The sequence below is a fragment of the Saccopteryx bilineata genome, chromosome 6, assembly GCF_036850765.1.
Source record: "Saccopteryx bilineata isolate mSacBil1 chromosome 6, mSacBil1_pri_phased_curated, whole genome shotgun sequence".
In the NCBI taxonomy this organism is placed as follows: domain Eukaryota; kingdom Metazoa; phylum Chordata; class Mammalia; order Chiroptera; family Emballonuridae; genus Saccopteryx; species Saccopteryx bilineata.
The window spans coordinates 6,554,292-6,577,758 of record NC_089495.1 but is presented as its reverse complement, the minus strand read 5'-3'; the positions used below and the strand labels follow the sequence as shown (position 1 = coordinate 6,577,758).

Genomic DNA, 23,467 nt, shown 5'->3' with positions numbered 1-23,467 from the left:
TGAGTCACATTGAGTCACTCGTCTCATAGCTAAGAGATTGAATAAGGACATAGAGGCTCTATGCAGGGCGGGGAAAATACAGGATTGCAGCTGTGAGCTTTGGAAACAGAGTTTATTCTTATAGGATTATTTATTACTTTCCATAGAACAATTATAAACCTACTTTTTTTTTTTTTTTTTTTTTTTTTTTTTCATTTTTCTGAAGCTGGAAACAGGGAGAGACAGTCAGACAGACTCCCGCATGCGCCCGACCGGGATCCACCCGGCACGCCCACCAGGGGGCGACGCTCTGCCCACCAGGGGGCGATGCTCTGCCCATCCTGGGCGTCGCCATGTTGCTACCCTCCTGGGTGTCGCCATATTGCGACCAGAGCCACTCTAGCGCCTGGGGCAGAGGCCACAGAGCCATCCCCAGCGCCCGGGCCATCTTTTGCTCCAATGGAGCCTTGGCTGCGGGAGGGGAAGAGAGAGACAGAGAGGAAGGCACGGCGGAGGGGTGGAGAAGCAAATGGGCGCTTCTCCTATGTGCCCTGGCCGGGAATCGAACCCGGGTCCTCCGCACGCTAGGCCGACACTCTACCGCTGAGCCAACCGGCCAGGGCCTGTAAACCTACTTTTGCCCCACCCTCTACCTTACTATTAAAGTACTTAATATAGTTGTTACATGTCTGAGATTCTTTTAATTTAAAGTTCTGTACCTCAATTTCTTGGTACTTTGTGTAATATCTGATTATACAGGCTTTTGAACTGCAGTGCAATAAGAAGTAGCCAAATGGGGTAGGAGACCATATGCTTCATACATACATTTCTTTAATCGCTAAGGAAAAATATCTTATTTTTTGAGCATTTAATGTTGTAAATACAGTAATCAGTTATTTGCTGTGTGATCCTTTTCTTCTGGAAATAATAAATGTATATAAGATAAATTTTATATATATAAATATGGTTGGGGTGTGTATATATATATTGGGCTGGTATTTAGGTAATCCAGAGCACCTCTCAGGTTGCAGGCCTTACAAAAATGTACACAATACTGGGAAGATTCTCATATATTTATTTATAGGTCCTAAGCTTTTACCAAATTATCAAAAAGGCCCATGACGCACAAAACTTTAGGAATTATTGAAATAAGTGTTTATTTTGTTGTTAAATATAAGGTAAACTGGCCTGACCAGGTAGTGATGCAGTGGATAGAGCATCGAACTGGGATGCTGAGGACCCAGGTTTGAGACCCCGAGGTCGCCAGCTTGAGCGCGGGCTCATCTGGTTTGAGCAAAGCTTACCAGCTTGGACCCAAGGTTGCTGGCTCAAGCAACAAGTTACTCAGTCTGCTGAAGGCCCACGGTCAAGGCACATATGAGAAAGCAATCAATGAACAACTAAGGTGTTGCAATGTGCAACGAAAAACTAATGATTGATGCTTCTCATCTCTCCGTTCCTGTCTGTCTGTCCCTGTCTATCCCTCACTCTGACTGTCTCATATATATATATATATTATATATTATATATATATATTATGGTAAACTGGAATAGGGACTTGAGAGTGAAATTGGGAGCTGAGACACAGGGTTATGGAATATTGGGATTTGGAAAGGGTGCTGTCAGCTCTGTCTTGCTGCTAGGACACATGATCATTGTCTGTGCGACTTCAACAACAAACGTTTGTTTCTCTCAGTTCTAGAGACTGGAAGTCCACGATCAAGGTTCCAGTAGACTCAGGGGCTGTTGAGAGACCACTTTCTGGAGAGCGGGTCAGCTCTCTGGAGTCTCTCAATAAGAACACACTAATCCACTCTTGTGGGGCCCCATCCTGATGACCTATCACCTCCCCAAGGTCCCACATCTTAACACCATCACATGGAGGGCTAGGTTTCAGCTGTGGGTTTGAGAGACACGCCATCAGTCCACTGCTGTACTTCAATAAGTATTTCATGTGAGAAGGGTGCTGTGACCTTGAGGTTGGTGAGTATTTGGGAAAATCAAGTATTCAATAGAAAGAAGGGCAGTCCATCTAAGAGAAGAGCTTGAGCACATATGGGCTGTATTTTGGAAACAGCAAATTATTTGATTTGTCCCTACTTCTAAGTATAAGAAAGGGTGCAACACATGTTGGACAGGTAGCTTGGAGCCAGATTCATGAATTTAGCCATTTGAATGATGGAGAGAAAATGAAAAGTGTTTTAAACGGGAACAATGTGATAAAAAATCTCTGCTATGGGGATCGTCTGACAAATATTAGAAAGGAAGCTTTTGAACATAGCAATTAATTGGAATGTTGCTATAATGGTCCAGATAAAGATTACTAAAAGTGGACACTGTGGGAATACAAAGGTCCAGATTATTTTAGAAACTTCAACCAAAGGAATTATTACTAGACTGGCTGATGGTGAAGGAGAGAGTAAGCGGACCGGAAGCTGCGTGTTTAGTTCCATGTTCTTTATTCTGAGGGGATTTAGAGGTAGTTTAACTCACTCAGTGGTGACTAGGACTTCCTGAGGAGAATGGTAACTGCACGTATAGAGGATTACTTACATCGCGAGGTGAACTTTTAGTGTGAATGACACATTGCTAATCAATGTATTGGTTACTCAAGAATTTAAAATAGTTTATTTGTTGGATTCCACGATTGTTGGTAAAACAATGAGGCAAACTCTGGGAAGGTCATTACTTACCCTGTAAGTGAACCATTTACAACACAAATGTATACTGTGGAGCCCACACTCCTCACCATAGGAACTGGTGGTATGTTTTTTATAGTAAACACATACTGTTTGTTGAGAAGCCATTGAAAGTATAATCCTATATCTCATCTGCGTAGCCCTACCACTAGGAAAGAGTGTTTTAAAGATACACCCTTAATTTCTTCTTAAATTAACTTAAAAAAATGTTCTTAACTGACTTCTGTTACAAAAAGTTGCCTGTTAACTTTTTGGTGGTGTTGAATATTGAATATAAAAGAATAATCTTCAATTATTATTGATTATATAATTAGCTATTATATAATATATATTATAGTATGATTATTCAGTACTGTTAAAGGTGTCAGTTTACTCTAGAAAAAGAAGATTGAATTAACCTGTGTAGAGCAAGAGGAAACACAAATAGTATATGATATATAATAAGACCCCTTTCCCTAGTCATTCTATCTGGAAAGGTGAAAACCTTGAGATAATCTTCACCTACCTATCTTCATAGGAAAGAGCAATTTATATAGAAATTTTAAAAAATAAATTCAATAAAAAATAAAATGATAAAAAAAATGAACTCAATTCCTTAAGTCCAAGAAATGTTTATGAAATTTGCAATGCCTTGGCTCTTGGGGCAGATGACAGGACTTGACTCACTGTCATTTCATGATCTGACTGGTCACGGACCATCATGAACAGTGATCATGAGATCTTCTCAAGTTCTGACAGGAGGTTTTAGAGAATGTCAGGAAGAACACACACGGACTAGGCGTCTGTGAGAGAATGAACACCAGCAGCCTGTGCAGAAAAAATTGATGTCATTGAAACCGCAAATGAACAAACCAAGACAAGAAAGAAAGAAGACAGACATGGGAGGATATTTCATATTTTTGGTTTCAAACAGTGAAGAGGAAAAATGTTGCCATTCAAATAAAAGTAATGTTGACAGAGGGTAAAGCAAGTAAGGTGGCTCAGGTTTGTGGGGGGAAGAATTTGAAAGACGAACCAGCAGGGGAGGCGTCTCGTGACCTCTGTGTTTGCGCTGAGAGAGCATCAGGCTCATATTATTCCATGTTTGCCATGCTGACATAATTAGTCTGACGCTTGTTCAAAACTGTCGCAATAGTGGCCAGGACTGTGGCAATAGAACAGAGAAGCCGGTCTCAACTTTGAATACAGCAAAGACAGCTGGGACCTACAGCCAAGGAGCAGAGGGAGAGAGGGTCAGTGGATAGAAAACCACCTAAGAGGAAACATAAGGGCAGGACATTCTTGCTAGACTGGCCTAATAAAATTCTTACTGAAGGAGGCTGTGGGTTCATATGTCACCGATGAGGGATGAGGGACTTGATTGAACAGCATGAGTGAGGAATCTCTCAGCGGGACTCCTCCTAACACTGGGCTAAGCAGGTCAAGGACAGGGTGCCAGAACCACGTCCAGGAGCAACAGAGCTTAGAGGGGCCTGTCTAACATTTGATCAAGCTGAGAATCTTTGTCCGCCATGAACGCACCCAGTCCCCTTTTCCAGATGAAATGGCATCTAAGCAGTCGTCCCGGCAGGCACCGGCTCTGTAATTTGCGGACCTCAGTGCCAAATGAACACATCGCGGTGTGGTCAGAGCTCTTAGGGAACAAATGGCCTGGGCACGGACCAGGATTTGGGGACTGTGACTTGTAGCATCCACCGTGAAGCCAGAGAAGATGCTGGAGGGACACGTGGGTGCACATTGCAGAATACCCTCACTCAGGACAGCCTCGCAGACAACGTTGAGAGGAGAGCAGATAATGAGGAGATGAATGCAGAGAAGTCACCAAAACAGGAGGCGGGGCTCCAGTCTTTATCACCTCGTGTCTACCTGGATCCCACAGCTGCGCCTGTCTCCTCACAGGCACCTGCTGTGCTTTCTGCGAAAGGTCACCAAATCCCATGGGGTTTCCAGCATCAGATCTTTTTTTTTTTTAAAGGCACCATTTCACAATTGAAACTGACTTATTGGAAAGGACAGAAAAATTGGGTTGTTACTGTACATTTACATTATCAAATGACAGCTTCCGTTGGCATGATCTTGCCCATTTTTGGAAGTACAGAAAACTTCAGGACAAGCAGATAATTTCTGGAGTGGCAGGTGAGAACCTTTTTGTTAATCCAAATTCGGAGGGACCTGAAATATGGAAGACAGGAACAAGGTCCATCATTTACACATCAAAGCTTTATTGTCTAGCTTGGCCAAGCGGTGGGAACTCTGACAGAAATCTGATGGAGAGCACGCCGGCCCTTTGTTCTACTTAGTTTTTATAGTTTTGTAAGTGGGAGGTACAGAAGCAAAAATTGCAATTAGGAGCCCCTTACCGCTATTGGTTATAGTCATATGTCCTTTAACATGATAGGACCACGTTCAATTTGCAAACCATACATCATTTTGGAGAAAACAAAATTTACAAGCCAACACAATGGTAGAAAGATGTCTCTTTACATATTAAAAGGCCTTCCTATATTTTCTAGTGTTTATCTGCTATCTCTCTGTCCAGAGTCACACACGCATTTACATAGGAGAGGTAGTTTCGGTGGGGACAAATGCCCGCAAATGGCTCATTGCTATAAGAAAAGGTTTATTTTGGCTTTTCTCTTCCTGCACCTGGCTAGCCACTCACCCCTTTCCCCACAGGTATGGTGGAATGTCTGGGAATCCATGTTTTCCTCCCCTTGCATTTACAATACGATGCCAAGGGCTATCCTGATTATGCCAATCACACAGTACAGAGACTATTTCTCAAAATTTCTCTGCACACCTTAACCCAAATTAATAAAATGTTCTCCAAGCCTCCTAAAATATTAATATTAATTCTGTAGCCTTTGGTACTTTACAACACCTGCGGGTGAAATGGCTCAGTGTCTCCTCACTTTTCCCTTCTTTTGAGTCAATCCTAATACTTATTTAATGAGTGCATTCTGAACAGTTTTCTTTTTTTCTCAGATCATCTTTAACTTTGTTTTTTTTTTTGAATTGACCTTCAAAACAAACTATTGAAATGTCAAAAATTAAAATTCGCTTTAGCTTACTTCCTGTTCTCCAGAATGCACTGGGCCCATCTGGAATCTGTACTATGGTTTTACAAGATGTTCCCATTGAGAGAAACTGGTTAAAGGATACACAAGGGCTTTCTATTTTATTTCTTATGACTATGTGTGAATCTACAGTTATCTCAAAATAAAAAGTTCAAATTAGAAGACTTTCTCAATAACTTCAGCCCAGCATTAAGCCAAGTGGTGGGCTGTGCTGAGCGTGACATCCCGTGTGACACCATGTTGTCCATCCATGAAGCTGACCTGGGACACAGCTTCTTGAGAGTAGAGTCTGTGGCTCACTTATCTGCCAAATCCCTGAATTTTAAAATGTATGTTTGAAAGGACTCAGAATGTTAAGTAACTTTGCATCGCTCAGCATTCCAGCAACCAAATTAGTATTACGAGAGAGATGATTCCCTCCAATCGGCTTTCCAGCGCACCCTGCTTGGCTCTGGAGAGGGGTCCCTTCGGGTGGGACCCAGACCCAGGTGTAACTCACAACTGTCTGTGGAAGAAAATGACACAAATGAGGAAAGGAGAGACATGAGTATTGGAGAAGTATAAGCTGTTGTTTGTCAAGTGTCTTCTCTGCTTTTAGGTGAAATCATCTTTATGCTCTATCTTTTGTTCCTGTAGGAAATTCTGCATCTCATTTTTGACATACAATTATTTTTCCTAATGGAGATTGGTTTATTTTGTAGTTAGAGACCGACAGGTTTCCTACTTGAGGTCTGACACACACGTGTCACCCCCACACACATGTATCACACACACACACACCTGTCATACCCACACACGTATCACACACACGTCTCACACACACGTATCGCCCACACACACGTATCACACACGTGTCACACACGTATCACACACACACACACACGTATCACACACACACATGTGCCGGTGGTGTAAAGAGCAGGCCCATAGCTAAGAATTCTGAGAAACTGCAAAGCAAAGACCAATTTTGCCTCTTTTTAAAATAATGAACATTTGGTTATAATTAAGCAAAGATTAAGGATGAAGAAAGTTCTATTTTCATTTTTGCATAAGACTAATAATTCACATTATTATTAAAGTATAATTAAACTATGATGGCAGTTCTTAATATTTTAAAGCAAGTGCAGGATGTGGCATCAGAGAGCAGAAAAGAGCTGGACAGGGAAGTGTCAGAGCTGTGTTTATTTCTCCCCAGTTTTCCTGAGATACAACTGACAAACATCACAGTGTACGTTTAAGGCAGACAGCGTGATGGCTTGACTGACGTGTGTTGTGAAATGTCTACACAATAGGTTCGGCTGCACCTGTCTTCTCACGTAGATAGATATGTGTGTTCTTCTTAGAGCCACGTGGCGTGTGCTGTTGGCGGGCATCAAAGGCCTCACCAGGGAAAGCGAGGTTGGCGGCGGGATGGGCCCTCTCCACTTCACGGTGGGTTTCTGTGGAGACTGCACTCAGTCACATATTTATTTTGCTTTAAAACCTGTAATGCAACACATAGCATTTTCAATAGCAATCTAGAATTTAAATTATCTTATGTAATTTAATGCTAAATTTGCCTTTGGAGACTCTTGTAAATTCAGGAAACTTTGAAAACATTATTCCCCCCATTAATGTTTCTGTGCAAAATAGTGCTATTACCTTAGAGAGGGGGGAAAAGCTACTTTCTAGAATTTTCTCATGTGTTTTATATATGCAAAACCAAAAATACCTAAATTCTAATGTCTAATGGACGGAGTACAAATGACTATGTATATCTCACATTATAAAATAATATTTTTGAAATAAAGAAATGATCTCGCCTGCATGATAAAGCACTCTTTATGTTACATTAAAGCAGTGTGGCTGAGTGTTTTTCAAAATGATGAACTGAATGAGAAATAGGGAAGCTACAAAACTCGTATTTTGTATGCAGTGTGACTTCATAGCATGCATTTTATTCCTGCATCTTCCTGAATCAGTAGAAAACCTGCTAATCTGTCTACGACTATTAAACACATCAGCTTTTTATCTCTCTGATTTTAAAAGGGGGCCAGCGAATTTTCATACGTTTACATGTCGCTCTAATTAAGCATATAAAGGAAAGATTATTCTTTCTCTTGAAAATGTTTTATGTGATCAAATATCAGCAGTGGCGCATTGCAGAGGTGGGCTGGCCCTTGGATACTCTGTTTCTGTTGTCATGGAAATAAGATTTTCAAGTAGGTTTATCTGCTCAGCTTTGCTTTTTATAGATTTCTATCAGTTTTAAGTTGGTTTTGGACAAGCGTCCTTACTCTTTATATAAAACACCAGTCTTCACTGTTTTCCAATGTTTTTACCGATACAATTTCTTTAAAACCTAAGAGGGGAGGGGGTTAGCTTTTCCAGGAGTGTACATAACATATAGATCCTTAGCTTTTGGCTCTAAAGTGTAATTTAAAAAAAGAGAGATGATAATATAAAAAATAAAAGCAGGATTCAGTTCCAATTTCAAGCTTTTAAAATGTTACTCAAACAGCCTGACCTGTGGTGGCACAGTGGGATAAAGCATCCACCTGGAACACTGAGGTTGCTGGTTTGAAACCCTGGGCTTGTCTGGTCAAGGCACATATGGGAGTTGATGCTTCCTGCTCCTCCTCCTTCTCTCTCTTTCTTTCTTTCCCTGTTTTTTTTTCTCTCTCTCTCCTCTCTGAAAATGGAATAAATAAAGTCTTAAAAAAATAAAATAAAATGTTACTCAAACATTGTTATTAGTCGTGCAAGTACAGTTTATACAGGGAAAAGTTTTGAAACATGAACAGAATCCTGTAACCACTCATGCTGCTCATCCAAATTCCCTAACCTTGGCCTGCATGTTCCTTCACGATGCAGCCTCTTGCCTATAGAACGCATGACTGGGGAGAGATGTGCGTGGTGTGAGTATAGTTTCTCCCACTAACTCGCTATATGGCTGTAAAGCCAGTAGCCACGGGCACCATCACAGCTGCCTGGCCCATGCAGGTTCGCATTAGATTCGAACAGTCAGTAATAAAACAATGGAGCCAAGAACTGGTGGGCCATTACCTTTAATCCTATCTTGCACCTGGTGGGCAAGAAATACACACAGTGGGAAAACACTTCCCTTTCCATTCAGGGCTCCCAAAGCCACTGACTTATCTGAGTTTCCTAGAATCAAAGGTTTCTAGCTCACCAGCCTTATTCACCTCTGTTCCCCATCTCCTTCTCTCTGCACAAACTCTGCACAAACTGGCTTCTACTTCAGCACTCTGCCATCTTGGCTGCCTCTCCTCTCCTCCATGTGGCCTTTCTCTGCTCTCCTTTCTCTGCTCTCTCCTCTAATGCTAATCTCAGGAACTGAGAGAGAGCAATCTCCCGGTATGCCCCACTTTATAGTGCAGAAATCAAAACCTTTAATCCAATATACAAACAAGGAAGTCTCTGATACAAAGTCACTTATCTGAGGCATAATGGGATTCCTCATGAGAGTGCACCACCCCACATCAAAAAGGGTGGGAAAGGTTTAGTCCCTAAACCAAGCCCCAGGCTACAAGAATCCTGCCTGCCCACAGCCCACCCCAACACACATTAATATACTCATGCCCACCCCAAGCAAGAAGGGCAACCAGTACCATCACCAGGGTGTCGGGCTTCCGCATGGGCAGCGCCATCTTTGACAAAGTGAGCATAATATATTTTATCTGCCCAACAATGGTCTTAGCAAGTTATTTTAACTATCTCTTTCCAGTTTCTTTATCTGTAACATAGGTTTAATAACAAAGTTATGGTGACTGTTACATGTTGTAATAAATGTAGAATACTTAGAATAGTAATCTGAGCCAAATAAGTAGTCCACTAGTGTTGCTTCTGCCATTAGATCCCTCACCATCTCGACCAGTCTCCTGTTCATTCTGCAAACACAGCACAGCTTTGGCCTCCTTCCGACTTTGCTGTCTGGATTTACCCTGAAGTTATCAGTGGGACCCTGCTTGCTCTCTCACAATGACCTGTTATTCTGCTTCCTTGACACTTATAAAATGTGGAAATCATGTATTTATTATATTAGTAGTTCATTCTCTATCTTTCCACATGTGGAAGGATTCACTGCATATTTACCAAAGTATCATATCTCCCCATGTGTAAGACGCTCCCATGTATAAGACGCACCTTAATTTTGGGGTCTGAAAATCGAAAAAAAAGGTATTACATAAAGTTATTGAACTCAAGTTTTATTCATCATAAAATTTATACAATTCCTTATCATTGTCAAAACCCCCAACCATGCCTGACCAGGCGGTGGTACAATGGATAGAGCGTCGGACTGGGATGAGGAACGACCCAGGTTTGAGACTCCGAGGTCGCCAGTTTGAGCACGGGCTCATCTGGTTTGAGCAAAAGCTCACCAGCGTGGACCCAAAGTTGCTGGCTTGAGTAAGGGGTTACTCAGTCTGCTGAAGGCCCACGGTCAAGGCACATATGAGAAAGCAATCAATGAACAACTAAGGTGTCACAACGAAAAACTGATGATTGATGCTTCTCATCTCTCTTCGTTCCTGTCTGTCTCTGTCTATCCCTCTCTCTGACTCTCTCTGTCTCTGTAAAAATAAAAAAATAAATAAAAAACAAAATAAAAGCAAACCCTAACCATTAACTTGTCCTCATCCGTGTCTGATGACAAATCACTGCCTAAAACAATGAGCACAGAAACAAGCGCAAAAAAGCGGGAAATGTAAGTAAAAAATCCCACAACCACTGTATATGATGCATACAGTCTTTAAATCCCCAATTTTTTGTCTTATACATGGGGAAATACGGTAACAATAATGGAGGAAATTTGTTTGAATTGGCCGGACATGTCCTCATTTCCTAGAGTCTCTGTGTCGATATTTTAAAAATAAAACTGATTCTGGAGAAGTTATTATGGGTTACGTTTACTGTTGTTACTTACAAGGAATGTCTCTTCTATACTCTAGAGTTGTAGGTGTGGCTGTCCTCTGCCGTCTGTCACCAAACCCACAACGCATTCTCCCTGTTGTACCGGAGAGGGTCATGTTGCTTCTCAGTGGACCAGCCCGAAGGAGATGTTACTTCCCATGTGTAAGAAATTTCACCTTGATGGCTCCTATCTAAACACGATTCTTTTTAAAACTAAAACATACTGCTCACAAAAATTAGGAGATATTTTATAGCTTCATATTCATTTTAAAATATCCTCTGATTTTTGTGAGCAGTAGAGTTGACCATTTTATTTTCACATTTCACAATACAAATGAAAATTGCTTTTTTTTTTTTGTCCCACCCACCGCTCCCCTCTAAAACTATATTCTTTCTTGGCTAGGAGGAGAGAGTGGTGTTAGCCAGTGCCTAGTCACAGCACCACTGTGGTCTGCTGAAACAGAACAGGAAATATAAACCTGAAAGAAGCTCCCCTCTCTCCTCCTCGGTCTGGTCCTGTCATTCCTGGCCGAGCGGGCACCATCCTGGGACAGAAGGAGGTCTCATCACTGGGGGACCGGGCAGCACTGGCATGTGCCCTCCCAAAGGCAGCCTCATTCCAGAAGCAGGTCCCTCTGGCACTATCCTAGGAGGGGGAGGCCCCTCATCGGCATGACGGGAGGGCCCCCACACGGGGTGCTGGCATCAGACTGGCGCGGAGGACCGGAAGCCTGGGGGAGGTGGGATTGTTCCCCTGCGGGGGGAGGGGCAGAAAACAGAGTAGGAGGGGCCTCTCCTGCTGAAAGGTTGAGGTTGTTGGTCAGGCTTTGCGTCTGTGCTTCCACCATTTCTGACAGTTGTCGTCCTTATTCTCTGTGTCTCCTACCAAGACCGTGTCTCTTTCTCACAGATGGAGAATCACGGGTGACGTCTGTGTCACAGTCGTCACAATAAAACCTGGGCATGTTGTCCGCAAGCCATTGGCCACTCCGTCCTGCGTCACCCTAAATGCCATGATTTACATGGCTTTCTCTTCTTAGGAATTATAACTTTAAGATCCATTTCCCAAAGAGATGATGGTAGACTATTATTAGTTAGGATCGTCCCTGACTCATTCAGATAAAGGAAGGTATGTAACCCTTGGTTGGCAGTGGAGCCAAGAAGGCATCCTTCAAAGTTAGAATAAATGAAGGACCTGAATTGGAATCCACAATGGCTAAGAGCTTCAAACTCTTACGTGTGTTTCTAGAAAACCGGTGGAGAAGCGTGGTCCGCTTCCATAGTGAAAATGTCCGGAGGGATCTCCCATCTCGGTGAAGTGCCTGTTTCTGTTCCCGTTGTGCCTATTGTTTATTTGTTAATCGTCATGTTTGCTTTTAAGTTTTGAGTTGCAAGATTTCCTATGTATTCTGGACATGAATTCCTTATCAAACAATGCAAACGAACATTGCTCTCAGTCTGAGATGTGCTCTTACTTTTTCTTAACAGTGTTTTTCAAAAGGAAATGTTTTCACGCTTGAAGAAGTCAAAGTGATTTTCTTCCAGTTTGTCATTTGTTTTGTTTTGCTTATTTTTCACGTGAAATTTTTCATTTTAACAAAGTAGAATGCTTTTCTTTTTGTTGTTGTATCTGGGATATTAGCCATAGTTAGAAATGTTGTTTCGTTAACTGGACTACAAAAGAATTCATCTATGTTTTCTTCTAACACTAGTTTGATCTCGTTTTCTTCTGATTCTTTGGAGTTTAATCTAGTGTATGATATAAGGTATGGATTGGACTCAAAATGGCTATCTTGCAGCAGTCCTGTCTACTTAAAAGTCCAGCCTCTGAAGGAGCCAATTAACTTTTACTTTAACTTTAATAACCTGTGAAATACACTAGCAATAGGAAAATAAAAGGATAGTAGAAAATGGTGCCTTGAATCGCTGTTTGTTTTGATTTATTTCTGAAGATAGACCTAGCATTATATATAGATTCACAACTTCCCTCTTCGAAACACCATATCCTCAACTCCCGTGAAGTTCTGCTCATGGCCGGGGGGGAGTAATGCACCAAATGTCAACCAGGATGGAGTAACCGAGTTCAGTGAGATCTGTTTCTGGTCAGTCCTGTTTCCTTGGAGTAGATGCTGATTCTGCTGCAGGGAATCAGTATGGAGGAAATAAAATTGCAACTTCCTTCTGTAGGGCAGTAGCATTTCATGGGAACAAGTGTGATTTTCTGTCTATTTTTATTTTCCCTGAGCAAGTGGAAATAGGAGCTTTCACTCCCAGAGATAAAGAACATGATGAGAAGAGATTATTTTGCTGGAGGGGCTTTCCGTGACAGGGGAGCAAACACAATCTGCTTTGGGGAAGCTTGAGTCAGACACCAGTGGGATGCGACGTGGCTCTCTCCAGGAGACATCTGGATCCAGGAATCGACTTCAGGAGGGTTTTCTCCTCAAACGCAAGGGAAGACATGTTGTGCAAATCCCAGCAGTCTTTACGCTAGGTTACAAATTAATGTTTATCTGCTGTTCATGGCACGTTTAAAGTTCAAACAATCTTACTGTCTGAAGCTTCGATGATAATATGATGTTGATTTCTGTTTTCATCTGGGAGAAATGAAATAATTTCAAATTGGATGATAAATTCTCATAAACAAATTAAAAAACACTTTAACTTATTCTCTCAATTGCTTATCTTGGAAAAACACAAGTACACTAATAATTTAATCATTGTAAGTCATGATTCGAAGAGTATGTATTTTAACCAACACCCACGGAATGGATTTCTTTGCAAGGTGCTGTAGTAGGTGCTTTGTAGAATCAAAGAATACAGGAATCTGGCCTTTGGTCTCAAAGTGAAAACAATCCTTTATTTTCAGAGCAGGTTTTATTTGCGAAATGTGTCCCATCACCATGTGTCACTCACAGGCTGAATACCGCCCTGTGCTCTGGCATGATTTCACGTCTAGCCAAGTTGAAATGTGTAGTAGAGACTGCAGTGTTTACTGTGTACCCACCAGACAAGCACGAGCAGCAACGGCTGTGAAATAAGTACCGGAGAAAACGACCACGTGCTGTGTGTGGCGGAGAAGGGGACCCTTGATTCTCCCTCCCCCAGACGAGCTAAAGCTGTGCCTGCCCCATCTCACTGGACAGCAACCTCCTTCAGTCCAGGCCCAAAGCTCCTGTGTCCTTCTCAACTCCCCTTTCTCGCACACTTCACAGCAGGCTCCTCGAACACTCCTTCACCGTTACTTTCAAAACAGTTCCAGATTTTGACCATTGCTCAGGAACCCAACAGGCACTCTGTTGGTTCGATCCGTCTCTCTCTCTCTCTCTCTCTCTCTCTCTTTCTCTCTCTCTCTCTTTCTCTCTCTCTCTCTCTCTCTCTCTCTCTCTCTCTCTCTCTCTCTCCGAAGTCACCCTACTTGCAGCTCCTGCTCGCTGTGGTCTGACCTCAGCAGGTGCATTGGTTCCCATTGCTGCTGTAACAAATCACCATGGACCCGGAGGCTGAAAGCCCCACGAACGTATTGTCCCACAGTTCTACAGTCAGAAGTCTGCAGTGGGTCTCACTAGGCTAGAACCAAGGTATCAGCAGCAGGGTGTCTCCTGGAGGCTCTGGGAGAGAACCCGTTCCTTTGCTTCGGTTTCTGTGGGTTACCTGTGTTCCTTGGCTCATGGCCCCTTCCTTCATCTTCAAGGCCAGCGGTGTGACCCCTCTCCTCTCTCTCTCTCCCTCTCTCGTCTTTCTTTCTCTCTCTTACCTCTGTTTCTGTTGTCATAGCTTTTTTCCTGACCCTGACCTTCCTGTCTTCCTCTTGTGAAGCCCGTGTGGTTCCACTGGACCCACTGGGATACTCCAGGGTCGTCTCTCCACCTCGGGACCCTTAACTTAATCGCGTCTGCAAAAATCCCTTCTGTTAGGTGGAGTAACTTCTTTTTACTGCCCAGGTGGGCCTGTTTCAAGCCGTTCTACATTTCCACACTTAGGGATCGCTGTTCCCACAGTGAGTTTACCCTAAATAATGTAAGTAGTATGTGGGAATGGTAGTCTAGGGCTCACTAAATTTAGTAAGTTAGGAGTAACTAGGTAATTTTATAACGTTAAGAAAACTACACTTTTCTTATAACAAAAGCAATCACTGTAAGAAAGTGAGAAAACAGGTAATCTGAAGGAAGAGAAATAAATTCATACTCTTAACCATATACAGCTGCTTCTGCTCAGACCGAGTGTGCATTAATACCTTGGGTATCTGAGTATCTTTCTTTGTTGTGAGACTAGGATTCAACAGCAGCTGCATTTCACAACATTCTTCTATGTTAACACTTCTCTACCGGGTAAATGCTGTGCAGCGCCTGTTTTCTAAACACACCCAATTATTTGCATTTGTTTCCAGGGGCAGGCGGAAAGGAGTTGAGTATGCACCCCTACCAGGTGGTAACACTGGTCCTCTGGAGAAACAGTGGCGGTTTGGAATGGAGAGGAACATAAGGGAGGATTCATTTTAAATATATTTTTGTGTTCAGAAGCAACGCCAAGCTTCATCCCCAGATTTGTTTGGGGCAGTAGGGATAGAGAAAGTTCTGGGGTCTGTTCTATTCCGGAGGCATCTAGGAGGGCTAAGATTCAAAGCCAAGTTCAGAAGAAGATGATTTCTGCTTCCTCGGGACACTGACTTCTCACAGGGAGTAAGCTTCCTCCGAGGAAGTGACTCAGCAGGCAGCAAAGGTCAGGTAAATTCCCAGCAGGTGGTAAAAATCCATGTGCTCTCATCACTGAAATGGGTTCTAGTCCAGGCGATTTATTCATAGGTTTGTAAGGAGAAACAGTATCCTGGTGGTTTTCCAGGATAAGGGGACCTGGGGGACATGGTCCTGGTGGGCAGTCCTGACCTCCCGGGAACCGACAGATTGTCACAAACGCCCAGGATAACGAGACACAGCTCTCCACTCCCATCTTCCCAGTGCCAGCATGAGCAGATGGGATCCTCCGGCGAGGACAGGAGGACCTAAGAGACGGACCAGGGAAGGGAAGGACAGGGCGGTTTGGTGAGTGCGAGAACCGAGCAGAGACAGCAGCTCTGTGGCCAGTCCTGGGCCCCAGACTCAATTTGGAGGATTCGGAGACAGAAAGAATTAAACTGACAAGGCATCAGCCACAGACCTGTATGCGGCTCCGTTCTTCCCTCTCTTTGCGGGAGATAACACGATACAGAAGATTCATGGACGCTCTTCTGTATGAAGAAGGAAGGTGCTCCTGTGTTATGAATGTAGTGATGGTGGTAAGGACGCTGTGGTCATTTTTAGGATTCAGACTCTTACCGCTCTCGCCAGGGTGAACTTCTCAACAGCATTTGCTTCTTTGAAAAGAAATCTTGTTTAAGGGAAGCGTGCCCAGGAGGAGGAGTGCTGAGAATTCACATCGCCCCGTTTGGGATCCGGAACGCAGAGGACACATCGCTCGTACTGGGCCAGGTGCGTGCACAGTGCACATTCAGAGCGGAGGGGGTCGGGAGGGGACACAGGGTGTGAGGGTCGGAGAGGCAGACCTCCTCTGTGACCCTGCAGGCTGGGGGCGTCCTTGAGAAGGACTGAGCGGCCGGCACTGTGGCTCACTTCTTAATGATGTCATGGCCACCCAAGCAAACAGACAAGCCAAGAATAAATAACACAAACAAACAAACAAACAACCAAAGAGGAAGTGAACAATTCCAAGGGATAGTGGAGTCCTTTGTTCTTTGGCTGATATACTCGCCCCTCCTCCACCCCAGGCTGGAAGCCAGAATGCAGGTGTGGGGATATCCTACAGCAGATTGCGCTTTGCTCTGTGAAAGCCAGGCTGTCGTTTTCAGATAAAAGGCCCGACAAGTGAAAATTCGAGTCAGTCTTCACGTGTCTCTCTCTGTTGGGTGGTCAACAGGCACTTTGGCCACGGGGAGAACCCACGTCCCTTGCTGTGGGCGTGGGCTCTGATTTACCCGGCAGGGTGCTAGCTACTCAGCGCCCCGCAGAACTGGCTCTGCCCACATCGCAGGGGCACCGAGCTGGCGTGGCTGCGTTTCTGGGACAGGCAGCGAGGTTCCACCCGTCTCTTCATTGGTAACTCAAGAAACCCGGCCTGCATCTTCCCAGCCGAGGAAGGACTTCAGGAGGAGGATTTTCTCTCTGTTCTCCCCTGGCGACTGCTGGCTGGGTGTGCTGAGTTGACGTGCCCACTAGGGGCCAAAAATAATTGGTGGCAATTGGGGAGGGAGAAAAGTTCAGATGGTCACCGTGAATCACAGCTTCTGCTGTGACTCATCCTGCTCTCAAGGAACGCTGGTTACATTCTCTTTTTATTTGTTCAAGGGGAAAACAATACCACTCCATTTCTCTACTCCCAACGAGTGAAGTCAAGTCATGCCTGACTAAAAATATTAATTTGCATCTTTGTACCTTGCCTTGTTCCAAAAAAAAAGGGGGGGGGTATCTGTTGGCTAGGCAGAAATACGCTTGGAGGATTGAAGAGTGCTTTAGGCGCTGGATTGAGGACACAGCGAAGACACATGAAAACAACACAGAACAGAGGAGCCGGCCTCATGCTGAGCCTCCTGGTTTTGCCTTCCTCGCCGCACGTGGTCAGGAAGCCAGGCGGAGCCCACACCGTCGGAGAGCAGCGGTGCGCCCCCTTGCGTCGGAGCAGCAGGAACGAGCCGTGTGCTGTGCGGCCTGCCGCCCGGCGTGCGTCGCCCTGGGGAGTCGGCCTCCGCGCTGGAAGGGGACGCTTGGCCTGTGCGTGTTCTGGCCTTGTCCACTTCCGTGCTAGGCGGACTGCTGACCTGGTGTTCTGCACGGCGCCGAGGCCGTTACTGGACCTCACGCGTTGGCAGGCATTTCCAGTTCACTGCCGATGAGTCCTCTTTTTCCATCTTCCTCGGATGAGCTGAGCTGCTCTCTTCTCTCTCTGCCTCGGACTGGTTTTTTATTTTTGGAACCCAGCCTAGTGGTGCTTAGTGACAATACGAGGTCCTGCGGCCTAGACGCAACTGTCCTGCTGAGCTAGGTTTTTGAGGCTGGAATCTGTTTCTCAGTAGTTTTAAAAGAATCACTGGCCGTCCCCGGTAGAGTGCCCTCACTGGGTATTTTCTTAATACCAGTTGAAAGACTTGAACTTGCTGTCGATATTAACGCCTTTCTCTGATGGTCTGCGGACCCTCAGCTGCTCACACAAGCTCTGCGGAGGCTGGGTGGGCGCTGGGACTGCGCAGGCTCGGCAGATCTTGTTGGGTTCGCTTTCTCCCGTTCTTTCTCCCCACACTCGGCCTTCCCCACGGGCTCACACTCTCTCCCGGTGCGTCTTCTCTCTGCAGTGTCCTCCCGAGGAGTCTTTATCCCTTCTCACAGTTTTAACCAGAAATTCCCTCTGATGATGTTTTTTGCCTCGATGTTGAAAACCTATCCAGGAAGACATTTCTCATTGCCTGCCCAGCCCTGCCTGTCTTCTGGGGACAGAGCCTTCTTGCGTGTGGGGGACATGGCTCTCCCGATCAGTTCTCCCACCAGCCGCCGTCATCCTGCCTTCTGGTGTTGCCCTGAGGTGTGAACATCGAGGTGAGGCGCTCTGGGAGCCATGATCCCCCTGGGGGAAGAGACTGGAATAGAGGTGATGGCGCAACAGGGCAGAGAGAGATGGGTGGGGCTGGAGACCCGCTCCTCACCTTGGTGGGTACGGGAAGGCATTTCTGTGACCCTGATTGCCCCCCCCCCCCCCCCCCCCCGTCAAGACCAGTCCACTTTGCAGATGTTCTCGGGAAACTCCTCTCAGCTTGTTGGCGTTGGCTTCCTATCTGTTGCACCAACAGAGCCTTGAATAACACATCAGGTAAACGTAATAGTTACAGAACTTTGTATCGTTTTTGGAGATTAGAAGATAGAGATCAAGATGTAAAATCGTGTTGTTTCTGTAACTTAGGTTAAAATTTCGTTAGAGAAGAAAATAACACCCAAGGTAGTGTTTCCTCGACAACATTCCAGTGTCTTCGGTTCCCTTGGCCAGAGGCTGAGCTGACCAGGTTCTCCGAAGGCCGATGTGCACTATTACATACTGTGTGCGTCCCTGGCACAACTTCTGATGCATAGTAAGACCTAGGCTAATAATTTTGAAATTAAATAATATATTAATGTTATTTGTTATAATGTAATAATGTGGTGTTCTGATACAAAATCCTTGGAATAGCCAAGATTAATTTTTAGAAATTTGTCACATTATTGGACTAGATCATTTTGTTTTATGATTCTTGTGTTTATGAAGAAAAATAAATGATCTTAAGCATCCCTTTTACTGTTGGGTAATTTATTTAAATGGGGAAAAATACTATTTGGGGTTCAAGTATAAATCTCAAATAATTGTGAGAGGTCAAGATTAAAAATATTTCTAGGGCCAGACAGCCAAAGAATAATGCTTTTTCGCTTGTTTACTGGCTTGTTGCTAAATGAGTTGATGAATTCTTTGAGAGAAAGATTAGAAAACTGTAATTTTAAGAAACAAACAAACAAACACGGAGACAGGGGTTGACGATATAGACCAAGGGTGCACTGATGTCACACAGTGAGGCCCCTTCCGTGCTGAGAAGTCATCAAGAATTAAGATGGTAAACAGGCATTGACTTCAGAAATCGCAGCTTCCATTCATGACTTTTGAGAGCAGTGTTAGGAAAATGAAGTGAGTGGGAATCAAATTCAGGGGACCTTCAAGGGGGGTGGAGAGGGGTGGCAGAGGCCTGTCGATTCATCTAAGTAATGCACGGGTTGCCTTTGCAAAACAGAGAGGGCAGCCACGTTCCTGACATAGGCCCCATCAGTGGAGTGCTTTCAGTTTCTTGTGGAGGAATTTGTGCCCGATTCACTGGCGCATGGGTCTATTCAAATTAATTTATCTCTACAGTCAGTCATAACGTAATTTAGACTCTGGGAATGGAAGCTTAGTGCTTTGAGCTTTTTTTTTTTTTAATGTTTTAAAGAAGAAAATGTTACAATAAATAGAGCAGCCGTTCAAAGGCATTTCGGTTTTGACTAAAACTTTATTCTTGCTCTTTCTTGGCGTCTTCAGGTTGAAGAGCGTCATCTGTTAGATTCAGATATCATTTTGTTTCTGTCCAGCGAGTGTAATTTAGCCAGAGTGTCGCTCCACAGGGAGTCACAGGAATTCAATAAAGGGTACCTCTTTCCTCCGTGCAGTGTGTTGTGATAAAGCTCTAGCCTTCATTACTAAGTTGGCTATTAAAGGGCAAGTGGAAATATATGCTATATTACTCCCAATCAAAAGGGGTTCTGGTGTCAGTTTTTTTTCAAGAATGCAGAAATAAGTGAGATAAGTGAATCAAGTGGGCTCGGCAGCTTGGGTTCCTTTTCCAATTCGGCGAATGAATAAAATTTGCCAAACTGAATAGAAGGATGTTCAGCCCACGTTTCTCCTTGGCCCCTGAAGCCTAGGATGTGGATGGGGCTACAGACAGAAATAAGTCAGGAAATGCAGGCCAACGAATAAGTGGAGAAATAAATCAGAAGTGATGGAGGCCACGTGAAGACGGACGCAGTCAGTAAGGAAAATAACAAGCACAGAATGGCGGCGCACACGGATTGCAGGAGTAGGAAGAGCCCTCTGGTTCGTCTAGAGGACTTCTTCTCAATGATTGGAGGGTATAGACTCTGCGGACAGCCTGACACTCTGAATCTCAACTCTCACACTCCTTCGTTGTGTGATCTTGGTAAAAACATGCAAATCCTTTGTGCCTCGATTTCAGTCCCTGTGACACTGGGATAATAATGTCACCCATCTCACAGGCTTCTTGTGCAGATACATGGCATTGTATATGCAGTGATTTTAGAACAGTGTCTGGCATATTACTGTTATTTGCACAGTGTACTACATAGCTATAATGTGTCAATAAGTTATGAATAGCATATGTGTGTCTGTGTGTGCACCTGCGGTGTGCGTTCGTGTAACAAATGTGATGCGGCCAACCTGCCCGCCTTCTTTCACTGTGAAGTTCAGCTAAGATCAGACTACGGTGTTTCATGTACCTTCCCTGAGTTTTCGTGGCTCAATAAAAATAAAAGAAAGCTTGACCCTTACCAAGTAATTATAAATCTTTTTGACCCTCCTGCCACCATGCTCCATTTTCATTCTCATTCTCATTTCTCATTTGTTTATTTCTCTCTCTCTCTCTCTTCCCCTCCCCCTCGCCCTTTCTCCCTTCTTCCCTCATCTTCCCCCACCAATAGCAGTCTATGTGTTTGCCTTCAGAAAATGAACGTTCGCTTCACGCAGGGCCAACCACCATGCCCAGCAGACACTGAGCTGTTAGGCTGACCTCCATTGCTTAGATCAAGTCAACCGTGAGAAGTTAATAATTTCATATCCAGTGTTTAAATTAGAATGTTTTAAATCAGGGGTCCCCAAACTTTTTACACAGAGGGCCAGTTCACTGTCCCTCAGACCGTTGGAGGGCCACCACATACAGTGCTCCTCTCACTGACCACCAATGAAAGAGGTGCCCCTTCCGGAAGTGCAGTGGGGGGGGGGGGGCGGATAAATGGCCTCAGGGGGCCTCATGCTGCCCGCGGGCCATAGTTTTGGGATGCCTGTTTTAAATAAAACAAGGATCAGCCCAATCCAGTCCAATCTAAATCTACTTTGTTCCTGGTTTCTGCATTCAATTTTGTAGTAAGTTTATATACCTTCAGAGAGTAGTGACCAGGTTCTTACTTTACATTTACCACAGAAAGGGCAGAGCCCTGCTATTTTTCTGAAATAGGGTTATTGAACTTTCTACACGCAGAACTTGAAAACTGCTAAAAAGCAATCAGCTAGCAACTCTGCAGATGAAACAGTAATTTACCTTTTCACTTGTGTCTGACTAGACCATTGATTTTGCCGTTACACTGTCTTCAGGATTTGCTTTAACATTGTCTGTTACCATTTCCCCATGCAGCCCCTCTAACAATTTATTGGTCACGTTGGAGCAAAGCTGTAATTACCATCATAGATTCCGGTGTAAAATAACCTTTTAACTGGAAAATTTCCCTCCTCCTGATATGCTTATGCTTCCTTACTGAAATACATCAAATCCATTTTCAGTTTATTTTAGACATGTAAAAATTTTAACAATCTTGCCTGACCAGGTGGTGGCACAGTGGATAGAGCATCAGACTGGGATGCAGAAGACCCAGGTTCGAAATCCTGAGGTTGCTGGCTTGAGTATAGGGTCATACACATGACTCCATGGTCACTGGCTTGAGCCCAGAGGTCGCTGGCTTGAGCCCAAGGTCACTGGCTTGAGCAAGAGGTCACTTGCTCTGCTGTAGGCCTACCCACCCTATCAAGGCTCAATGAGAAAGCAATCAATGAACAACTAAGATGCTGCAACAAAGAATTGATGCTTCTCATCTCTCTTCCTTCCCGTCTGTCTATCCTTATCTGTCCCTCTCTCTGACTCTCTCTCTGTCTCTATCAAAATTTTTTTAAAATAAATTAATATATATTAAGAAAATAAAAAGTTTAACAATCTTTACCATTCAAATTTAAAAAAAATTTTAATGCTGGCACTAAACAAGAAATATTATTTTTGCACTCTTTCTTTGTGCACAAGTTGTGTATTGCATCATTAAATGATAAAGTTTAATAAAATTGCAGTGTGCCTTAGGAACACTTACTTACTCCACAAGAACAATTGAAAGTACTGTCTTAACATTCCTAATTATGTTATAACCCATATGCTCTATGGGTTCTGCAGTTCCTTTTATAATCACTGTATTCATCACTGCTTTTAGCTTGAACATATTGTCAGACACTCGACCTGATGTGTACAATTGCCTCTAACACCATCCATCGGAGTGTAGACGTGTAATGGACCCACAAAAGTATACATTTTGGTTGTACGTATGTTGATTTCATTAGCTCTAATCAAAAGCTTGGCATAAAAGACTTAAAGAGTCTTTTTTTATATGAAAAACACCTTCACAAAAAGAGGTACTTTATTTTATTTGCAAACAGCAGAACCACTTTGCAAAAAAAAAAAATTGTCTTGAAACAACATAGTGAGATTGCCACCTGCCTATTCTTTTTTTTTTTTTTTTCTACTTCGGTTCTTATAGAAATAAACATCTTAAAATGAGATCATGGAAGCTTCCACATTTCAAACACATGACATGCCTACATGATGTCCTTTACTGAGCCTGGGCACCGTTCATAATCGGGAGATCTCCCACGCTCTCCAGGACTTCGGTGAGGTTTGTTAGCCGGCCACAGGTGCCCCGCTTCGTGGCAGTTAGGAAGAGGGGTCTAGTTTGTGGTCAGATTCATTAGGTAGACCAGTGGCCCAGCAGGAACAGATCTGACCCAGGAATTGCTGACCAGAGCAGTCCACCTGTCTGCCAAATGGAATAGACTGACCCCAGAGAGAACAGGAACCCACTATTTTAGGGAGGAAAAAAAATGTCCTATTGATTGACACGCAGGATAACATTATTTTCACAAAACAGATTACCTTATGACTCAAGACAATACAGAGTTCATTTGAAACCTGACATTTCATGACCAGAGGCCTTTCCCTTCTCTTTTCTCAAGCAGTTTGTGGGAGAGTGAACTATTTGGGCAGATGTCACATTTGCGGTCCGAGAAAGAGAGAGGCTACTATTCACTGAGCGCCAGCCGCGCCTGCACCCAGAGCCGAGCAGAACGCGCTCAGTCCTGCAAAACCTCTGAGGAATCGGCATTCTTTGTCTCAGTTTCGGAACAGAAATGGGACCATAAGTGGGTCACGAG

General features: G+C 43.9%; 1 protein-coding gene and 1 pseudogene across 2 annotated transcripts in view; one reads left to right on the top strand and one right to left on the bottom strand.

Annotated features, from left to right (window-relative positions):
* GPM6A (glycoprotein M6A) overlaps positions 1–23,467 on the top strand; it is a 239,699-nt gene that overhangs the window by 80,585 nt on the left and 135,647 nt on the right. The gene's annotated exons all lie outside the window — the stretch shown is intronic.
* Positions 11,103–11,634, bottom strand: LOC136308283 (U1 small nuclear ribonucleoprotein C-like; annotated as a pseudogene).